Raw genomic sequence first — 11,088 nt, 5'->3', positions numbered from 1 at the left:
TTGGTACCCAATATTGGGCTCATTTTGTTTCTTTTATTATTTCCTAATGTTTGTATTTCATTGACCATTGTATTTAGGTCATTAGATTAGGATTTAAGGAGGATTATTAGTTTAATTGAATTAGGCAAAACTAGGTTTAATTTAGCATGCATTTAAGTTGCATTTTGAGTCACATGGATGGTGCCACCTTGGCTGAACATGTGTGACTCAAATTCAACCCTAAATGCACACTAAATCAAACCTAAATACACCTAGCATCAATGTGAACCGGACTTGCACATGTGAGTTAAGTTTTGAATTCAAAATTCAAAACTAGGTTTAATTTAGCATGCATTTAAGTTGCATTTTGAGTCACATGGATGGTGCCACCTTGGCTGAACATGTGTGACTCAAATTCAACCCTAAATGCACACTAAATCAAACCTAAATACATCTAGCATCAATCTGAACCAGACTTGCACATGTGAGTTAAGTTTTGAATTCAAATTCAAAATTTGAATTCAAAACTTGGCGCCACATGTGAAGCCTCCACATTGGCGCCAAGTGTCCCTAATTCCGGATCCATTTAAGCTTCCTCCTTCACTCATTGTAATCACTTTTGATATATGAAATTTTAGAGCAAGTATTCTGCCAAGTTTCTTCCAAAAGTCACCAAGAGAGAGCCATCACTTTTTAGGAACCCTAGCTAGGTTTCCTACCTTTTGAAGTGAGCTTTCCTTTGTTCCTTAAGCTTGGATGCTTCCATCCATAGTCTAGGAACCCTAAGTCCGAAAATCTTCACTCCTTCAAGTGTCTTACATTCGGATTTCAAGCTCCATTGAAGAGGTCCAAACATTGGTGAATTCGAGGAGAAGAACACCTATCACTTCTCCTAGTTTTTGCCATCAATTTTGGTATAAAGAGCAAGGTTCTTCAAGGAGATAAGTGTTCTTAATTTTTTTTAGTCCATTTGTCTTGTTGTCTTCTTGTGTGTCTTGTTTGAGTTTCATTTCGGATCTATTTGTTTTTGAAAATTTTTCTATCCATAGATCCATTGGTTGATTGTAATTTGAATTTCTTTCCACAATCAATTTGTTAGGACCTATTTGCTTGTGCTTCTTTTTGTTTTTATTTGAGTCTCTCATTTCCTAGCATGTGTCCGTGATTGGACTTCATTACATTGCATTAGATTTTGTTTTTGAATCTTTGTTTTGTCTTAGAAAGTTATGTGTAGTTCTTTATATGTTGATAATTCCTAGAATAACTTGTTTAGCCTATTTTCTTTTGAGTTGTTTGTGAAACTTTGTTTGGTACGTTTTTGCTTTTTTAATCTGTGCCTACCTATATGTGCTTTTGTTTTACATTTTTGAGTTCATAATTTGCTATTAGTTCTAGCAAATTTCTTAGAGTTAGGTTTCTATTATGTCTTGTTAAAAAGTTTGTCAAAAAAAAATTGTTAAACACTACTTCTTTATTAGGTTTCCTTGAGTCTTATGTGTGGCTGAAACTATATCAAATTTTTTAAGCCTTAAAACAGAGACAAAACAGAGGTGTATGTGTCTTAATGCATGAGAAAACAAAAGAGAAATTAGTGCATAAAATTTGACCTAAAAATACTATAAAAATTGTGAAGCACTAGTGAAAACATGCTTGTGAACATCTCTTGTTTTGTGTGAAAATTTTTGCTGCAGTTTTTCTAACCTAAAACTGAGACTTATAAGTGTTTAAAAGGCATTTAAACTCCTGTTTAATCAAAGAAAAAGAAGTGAAAAATATTTTTCAAAAGAAAAGAAAGAAAATAGCAAAAGGAAAAGCCAAAAGGAGTGAAAAATCTTGTATACCTAGCTCTCGGTTTTGGTGTGTTCTTGTCTATAATTTTTTCTGTCCAGCCACATATTTTGTGTCTTAATTTTGTTTCTAATCTTAGATTTGTTTTTGTAATCCACTCTAGTGCCTTTGATAGGTTATCTTTTGTGTGCTAGCTTCTTTTAATTTTTGAATATCTTTGAGTCTTGTCTTAAACACTTTACTCTTCAATTTTGGTATAAGCTTTATAAATTGTGCTTTTGTTGCTTGTCTTGTTTTCTTTGATTAAAAATTCTGTCCTGGAAGTGGCCTCAAATCCTTGCTTAAGGATCAAACATTGACTCAACAAAAAGTAGGAAAGAATTGGTTACAAACTACTTTGAAATTTGACCTAATTTAGTGACCAAAACTTTCCTAAACTACCTTCACAAGAGTGATCATTTCCTTAACCTTGTGAGCAGCCTACATTCATCACATTGTTGTGTTATTTGTGCAGGGTCCAGGAGCAAGCAAAAAAAAATATTAGTGGTGGATTGAAACACTTAAACAAGTGTTAGAAAAATTGGACAACAAATCCGTCACTAATTGGTCACTAAAGCCGCCACAAATTGTTTTCTAGTGTAGTTTAAATTTTTGCAATTTCTCTTGTATTTTAAATCAATTTTGTAAAGCTTGGAGGGAGTATTAAGAAGCTGGTCAGGTATATCTAACCCTTGGTAGCTCACTCACGTGTAGTACTAGTGGAAGTGGCTTGGAAATTTCATATGTTTCAAGCTTCCACTTAGGGCAAAACGACTAGTTGCTTAATTTTGCTTCCTTTGAGTTGTTTGTTCTTTAATTTGTTTACTTTGCTGCCTTAATTCGACTAGCATTGTGTAGAGTTTATTGTTCATGGTTAGTAAGCATTCAAAAACACTTGTGAAAATCATAAATCATTAAACATTTGTGAAAAGTTTTGTGAAATTGAAATTACCATAAGGAAGTTTAGTGATTTCCACTTGAAAAGGCTTGGTTATTAAGTGGCTCTTAGTAGCTCACCTCCCTTTATAGTGAAACTTGTACACTTAGACTTCCAAGTGCTAGTCTTATTCCTAGAAAAGACAAAAAAAAATATTTTCTTTTTGCATTACATTTTAAAAATTCTTGAAACTTAACTAGTTTGCTTAACATTTTTTTTCTTGTTTTTAAGCTTTTAAATTCAATGTGTTTAATTGTCAAGTTTGCTATATGCTTGCTTGTGGACGTTTAAGGGAAACAATTTCTAAGTTCCAAAGGCTTAGTGTTGTTTAGAACCACGCTTATCTAGTAATCTTTAGCCAACTTTTCTTTAGGAATTTTTGAAAACTTATTTTGGAAAACTCTTTTTGTTTAAATATGAGAAAACATTCCTCAAGTGGTAGTGACTTAAGCTCCCCAAAAAGTTTTTCACATCCTACTCAAGAGCTTAAATCACTAACACTTTGGACAAAGCAAGAAGTTTTAACAAGAGAAAAAGAAAAACTTGAAAGAAAAGCACGACTTGCAATTTTAGAGGAAGAAATTCAAATTCTTAAACAAAAGCAAGAAAAACTTTTAGCAAAAGAAAAATTGAGAAAAACAAGAGCAAAAGAAAAAAAAAGGCATTTCTCTTAGGGAAGAGTAAGGAGGAAAATATCTCCTCTAAAGGACTTGTGAGTGAAGACAGTTGTTCTATAAACCATTTGCAAAATACTCTCTTCATACATCAAGACCTTAACTCTTACCCTTATGCTACCACTAGTCATGAAGTGGAGATTCTAAAACAAAATATTTTAAAGAAAAATGAATCTCAACTTCAAGATGTAGTGAAGAAGGAGTGGACTACACTTAGATCTACTTCTTGTGCTACTTCCTTGGAGGTGCCCAAGGAAGATAGCCTTCCTCTCTTTAGGACTCCTTCTACCATAGTTGTTCTAATAAAGCACCCAAATTTTGGAATATATTGTTTGATAGATACATCTTGTCATATTTCATATTCTATTTTTGATCTTATGGGAAGTTCATCTTTATTTGAACTTAATTTGCACCCTTTCCTACAAGACAAAAATAGTTTATATGAGTTTTCAAGATTTTCCAAGACATTTTATCTACCAAACAATATGATTCAAAATTGTTTAGGACGTTTTCTAGTATTTGTTTCTTTATATTTTAGGAAAATCCTAGGCTACCATTTATGGTACTTTAGGCAAGATGTTGTAGTTTTTAAGAATCATTCTTTTCATTGTCTTAGTCATAGTGTCACTACATTTTTAGAATTTCATTCTAGGTTATACTTAGAAGAGGATCCTATTTCTACTTTTAGGGATTCTCATATTAATAGTTTAGTTTTCTTTGCTAGGCTAGTTAGAAGGATTCCCCTTAGGATCCACATTCCATTTTCTTCCTCTAAACATGTCACCTCTTATACATGGTTTGTTGTGTATGTAGGTGATGATTCTTATTCCATGCATCCTCGTGATTTGAGGACAAATCCTTTTTAAGAGGGAGGGGATGATGGAATCATGCCTAGGAAGGCAAGATGTGACATATTGAAGGAGCCAAGAGGAGTTGGCTAGACATGAAGGTTTGGGCCAGTCAAGGCCCAATGGGCCCGATGGGCTTGAAAGGCCCAAGTTGAGCTTCTCATGGGCCATACTTGGTTTTAGCTATTTTCTTATATCTTGTATATATCATGTTAGTATAGGTTTCCTATATTTTGGTCTTGTATTTTGGACCACATAGAGTAGCATTTTTGGGCCATAGGCCTATTGGGCCTAGTTTTGGGCTTCATGGGCCTTTGGGCTATTGGTACCCAATATTGGGCTCATTTTGTTTCTTTTATTATTTCCTAATGTTTGTATTTCATTGACCATTGTATTTAGGTCATTAGATTAGGATTTAAGGAGGATTATTAGTTTAATTGAATTAGGCAAAACTAGGTTTAATTTAGCATGCATTTAAGTTGCATTTTGAGTCACATGGATGGTGCCACCTTGGCTGAACATGTGTGACTCAAATTCAACCCTAAATGCACACTAAATCAAACCTAAATACACCTAGCATCAATGTGAACTGGACTTGCACATGTGAGTTAAGTTTTGAATTCAAAATTCAAAACTAGGTTTAATTTAGCATGCATTTAAGTTGCATTTTGAGTCACATGGATGGTGCCACCTTGGCTGAACATGTGTGACTCAAATTCAACCCTAAATGCACACTAAATCAAACCTAAATACACCTAGCATCAATGTGAACTGGACTTGCACATGTGAGTTAAGTTTTGAATTCAAAATTCAAAACTAGGTTTAATTTAGCATGCATTTAAGTTGTATTTTGAGTCACATGGATGGTGCCACCTTGGCTGAACATGTGTGACTCAAATTCAACCCTAAATGCACACTAAATCAAACCTAAATACACCTAGCATCAATGTGAACCGGACTTGCACATGTGAGTTAAGTTTTGAATTCAAATTCAAAATTTGAATTCAAAACTTGGCGCCACATGTGAAGCCTCCACATTGGCGCCAAGTGTCCCTAATTCCGGATCCATTTAAGCTTCCTCCTTCACTCATTATAATCACTTTTGATATATGAAATTTTAGAGCAAATATTCTGCCAAGTTTCTTCCAAAAGTCACCAAGAGAGAGCCATCACTTTTTAGGAACCCTAGCTAGGTTTCCTACCTTTTGAAGTGAGCTTTCCTTTGTTCCTTAAGCTTGGATGCTTCCATCCATAGTCTAGGAACCCTAAGTCCGAAAATCTTCACTCCTTCAAGTGTCTTACATTCGGATTTCAAGCTCCATTGAAGAGGTCCAAGCATTGGTGAATCCGAGGAGAAGAACAGCTATCACTTCTCCTAGTTTTTGCCATCATTTATGTATTTATTTTTGCCTTTTGCCACTAATATTTGAAATATATTCATATCCAAATCAAAATGGTGTATCTTCAAATCTTCAACTGAAAGAGGAAGTGTACCTTTATATTTTTTTTTATAACAAAAACAGTGTACCTAAAGTACTTAATTGTTTCAGTGACATGATGCCAGAAATGGGCCCTCATACCCACCATCCAAAATAAAACAAAGTATTCACAGAATGGGACCTACATGCACAGCAATCAATTCCCCAACTATTATGCTTTGTCTTGAAGCATAGATCATGCCAAGCTTAGCTTATTACTGCCATATAGTGGCATTGACCAATTTCAGCAGGTAATAATGATGAAAAATATTCAGTCAAAGTAAAATGAAAAAAAAAATCAATTATCATTATTGGATTCAAATCCAATTTAGATTTATACATATATGTGATCTGTAATTTCATAAAAAAATTTTAAGGAAATTTGTAAATATTGACTATAACTTTTTATGAAGTCGTACTTTATTCTAATTTATATTTTTGATAAAAAAAAATAAAAAAGTTTACATTTGTATACATATTATCGAATAATTACAACAATATAGTTTTAAGGTTAATTAAATTATCTTTAATGGCACGTGAACAAATTAAAAGACATGAATGAAATATTGAAAGCAGTGTGCATGTTATTAGGAGAGAGAAGTGGAGTTGAGGAAAATGATGGATGGCAACATTGACGTTGAAAAAGAATGAATGAATGGGGTTTGCTTTATTATGAGTTTCACGTTAGTTGGTGAAAACTGAAAGGGTAAATTGAAAGATGCAGGGAGTGTGGTCATTATTGTAGAGGACATGGTGTACTTTATTCATGTGGATGCTGGTAAATAAGAAGAAGGAAAGAGAGGGTCCAAGGGTTCAAGGGGCCACACACACCTAAAAGGAAATTAAATGGGTGAAGTTCATGAGATGATGACCTAGCTAGGTTGATTTCATACTTATATATTAATATATATAGTCATTATTCAACCACAAACACTGTCTCTTCTATTTCTTAATTACTAGTCTTTTCCTGTCTTATTCTCACTAGGTTACCACTCCCAAGTCTTCGGACAAGGATATGGGATTATGGGGTGAAATTTTAAAATTAGGTTGAAATAATTATTTATAATTTTTATGTGTGATAGTCATTTAATAATCGGTATATCTTCAACCTTAAGTCTATCAATATTGTCAGAGATATCATATTCGAAACCTTGTTTGATTTGTCAGCTAATTTTATTTTTGAAAAGATATTTCAGTGAATTGAAAAAAAAAGTATTTATAAATTACTTTTAATTAAGTTTAAATTCTTAAGTTGTGTAAGACTTTTTAACATATAAAACAAGTTTTTATTATGACACTATAAAAAAGATTTATGTCGAAGTATCCTTTTAAAGATAAAACATACCAAAACAACTAAACGAATGTCAAAACAAATGATATATAAGTTATATGTTGTAATAATAACTATCAATGTCAACAAATTAAACTTTATATTGGAACAATATCTAAACAAGAAAACTAAAATTCTAGTACTTAATTATTATATGTCCCAATTGGTATATTAATCTCTGATGTTATTTATTTTGATTCAAATTTTAGTCTATCCAATAAAACTCAAGTTTAATAATGTGCTTTTATAGGATTTAAAATTATGTTTTAAACACTTCGGATCATCTCCTACGGTGCTGCTTCTTCAACATAAAGAGAGAATGTTAAAGTAAAAAAATTAAAAATAAAAAAAAATCAAAGAAATCATGAAAAGTAATGGAGAGAGAAAGAATGATTAGAGAGAGATAGGAAGACTGAAGAGATGCTAGAGAGAATGGCGCCGGAGAGGATTCATATTCATTTTTAAATAGGTATTATTTATAGAGATTAAATGAATTTATTTTAATCTAAAAAAATTAATATTGCTAGATATTTATCAAAAATAAAATAAAATAATGATAATTACTTATTAGAAAATTAGTAATTAATGTTTTTTATATATAACACGCAAACACGTGCAGTCTCCAATGTAGTGTAGCTCATGATAGAGATTAAATATTATTTTTTTCAGAAATAAAATTTTTAGAGGAAGCTATGCCAATTTTTTTTAATTGCTCCTAAATAAAAGTGGTTTTATAGAAGCCTATCATATATATTGTTTTTGTTTTAGAACATTCCAAAAGGAACGAATAAGGAACCCATGGGTTTAATTCATTAATTGGTCACATTGTGAGCCATATATATATATATATATATATATATATATATATATATATATATATATATATATATATATATATATATATATATATATATATATATATAGATATTTTATATAAAGGAAAGACTATATGAATACAACAGAATCTAGGTCCTCTTACTATTATATATCCTAACTCATTTCTCTTTATTTTTTAAGGTAACTTTAATAGTTTACTTAGTTAAATAAAAGTTGAGAGAATGGATTGTCAATTTATGTAATATAATTCATTAAAAGAAATGTTATATATAATGACATACAAAAAATATCATTATATAAGTATAATATATATAAATATATATTTATTTGATATATAATTACACACAATTTTAATATTAATTTTGAATAATATTTAACAATAGATTTTGTATGTAACTATAACTTATATTCACATTTTTTAACAATAACCAACATATTGTATTTATTGTGTATGTAAAAATATTTTTTAGGAATAATTTTTATCACTATAGAATGCATGTCACTATATGATAATTTTTTTTGAAGTGATTATATTAAAAAAGCAATTAATTGTTTCTTTCTTTTATTTTTCTTCTGCGATATCTTGAATTTTATATTTAAACCATAAGTCATAACCCAATTAGCAACAAATTATTTATTTGAGTAATATTAAACTTAATCTTTTTAAATAAAGTCTTGAATTGTAACTTATATATTAAAAAAATGTGCATGGTTGAAAAAAGAGATACCACCGTAAAGTTGGTCAATTATATTCTCTAATAAAAATTACTTATATCAACAAATTCAATAAATATTTCATTCCAATAAAATAAGATGATTAAAAAAAATTCAATCCAACATTTTAGGTCTCGAACGGTTGCTTTGCAACTAGGGAAGCCTATTTTTGGAAAATATAAAAGGGATTAATTTATTGTATAAAAATACAATACTTTTATATTTGTTCTGTGTGAAAAGTAGTGTCTCTTGAGAGTCTTGACTTTTCGAAGGTAGGGTGAATTTGGTCAAACTATATGTAAATAGTTTAAACTTGTTTTTATTATTTTATTTTTGGATAAAATATATTTTATGTCTCTCTAATTTTTTTTTATAGTTAATAGTATGTTTGATTGCATGTTATCTATATGATTTTTCACGTTTAACTAAAAATTGATAATTATAACTTTCACATTTTTAGAATGAATTGATATGATTCTCTGCTTTTTAATGTGTTTTCAAATATGCATTAAGTAAATTCCTTGTATTTTAAAATCGATTATAAGTTTGATTTTTTTGCATTTCATAAAAATAGGCAGAATTCGTTCTTTATCCTAATTTGTCTATGATGCCATGTGTTAACATGTGACGATCACAAATCATCAGAATGTGATACTAATATATCCAACCAATTTTAGCAAATGTGAAGACCAAATTCATTGATCTTAAAATGTTGATGCTAAAACTGAAGTTTAACAAAAATAAAATAAAACAGAAGACCTAATATACATTTTTCTCTTACTTTTTTTTTGTCTGCACCAAATCATTATTTGTTTTAGAAAACATTGTCTTCCAACATTTTCGTGCTTATTGCTGATGATAGTAGTTAAACTAATCATTTATTGTAAGTGGATCAATTATAATATGTTAAATTGGTAAATGAAATAGGATAGTGATTAATTTATGGGTGTTTATGTGAGGATAAAAATAGGTTTTTTTTAGGCACCTTTATCTTGAATCATATAATCTATTACTAATTCATTTAAACTTAAGCTCTGTGATATCACTTTATATGCGTATATCAAATTTTGTTAAAATTGAACACTTTAATTATTTTCAAGTTGTTGTTTAATTTTAACAAAATTTGATATATACATATAAAGTAATTGAACTTTTAATCTAACAGTTGGATTTACAAAATTTATATTTAATATAAAATTATTGAAATGCGTAATACTCAGTAAAAATTATACCTATGTAATTATAACCCTCCTCATATATATATATATATATATATATATATATATATATATAATAATAAAATAGAATTAATTAGGAGAAAAGGCAATTTCGTGTACCTCTAAGATTAAGTAGTTCAATCTCTATGGATTTTTTTATATATACACAAAAATGGTAAAATAGAAAAACACTCACAGTACTATTGAATAAGATGTTAATGATATGTTAAAGTTATTAAAAAAGACTTACCTAAAACATTACTACACAAATCTAAAGCACAGACAGGTACAACTACTCAATTAGTCTTTAGATATCACAACATCTCCCAAAATGAGTTATCCGCTAAACAATCTCTATGATTGAATTCTATATACGTAGGCCCATTGTTTTATATTAGGAAACAATTCACTAGATGGTACATACATTTATCATCACAATATATATAAAGATTAATTTGGGGGCACACATTCCAATTATACTGTATTTAACAGTTTAAAGTAAATTACATTAAAGTTGATTTTACTTTAGAACTAATGTGCCAACCTTCTCAAATGATATTTTTCTAGCTGCATAAATAGTATATTGCGTTTGCTCATGCATATACTAAGCAGAGTGATTGGTGCAATTTGGTGGGGAAAAAGAGTACGTAGGGTAGTGAAGAAACAAATGACTGATGCTAGCTACATAGGAGACGCTCCACATGGCAACTCTTATATATTGCTTTATCTATGGACGTTAACGTTGTTAATGACACGATAACTTTTGCCCCATGTGCCATCTACATGCAAGGAATGAACTTTGTATGCTAATTATTAACGAAAAGGGAACCGATGTTAGTAAGGGTTTAGGTTTATTTAAAAGGGGAAAATTGAAATTTAGTAGAACAGGTAACAATGGAACAAGTAGTTGTTGGAGAGTGATCCGAGCGAAGGTTTAAGACCTTTGAACTTGTATAAATGTTTTCAATTAAGAGAATGAGTTATCTTAATCATGAGTGTTATTCAAATTGTGGAGAATAGTGGCTTCTAAACTTATAGGCTTTTGTTGATATTGATTTTGTTTGTTTAAGGTTTTGGATGGGTTGTGAATATCTAGATACTATATATTTATTATGGGTATGTTTGGGTATTTTTTTTTAAAGTATTTATTTATAAGAGAGAAAAATAGAAAGAAAAAATGAAGTAAATTTTTCCAAAAATTATAATTAGTTTATCCGTAAGCTAATTTGTAGAAACTTTCTTCTTTG

Source organism: Cajanus cajan, chromosome 2, assembly GCF_000230855.2.
Source record: "Cajanus cajan strain Asha chromosome 2, NIPB_CcT2T_4, whole genome shotgun sequence".
NCBI classification, from domain to species: Eukaryota; Viridiplantae; Streptophyta; class Magnoliopsida; order Fabales; family Fabaceae; genus Cajanus; species Cajanus cajan.
Note: the sequence above shows the minus strand (reverse complement) of the source record.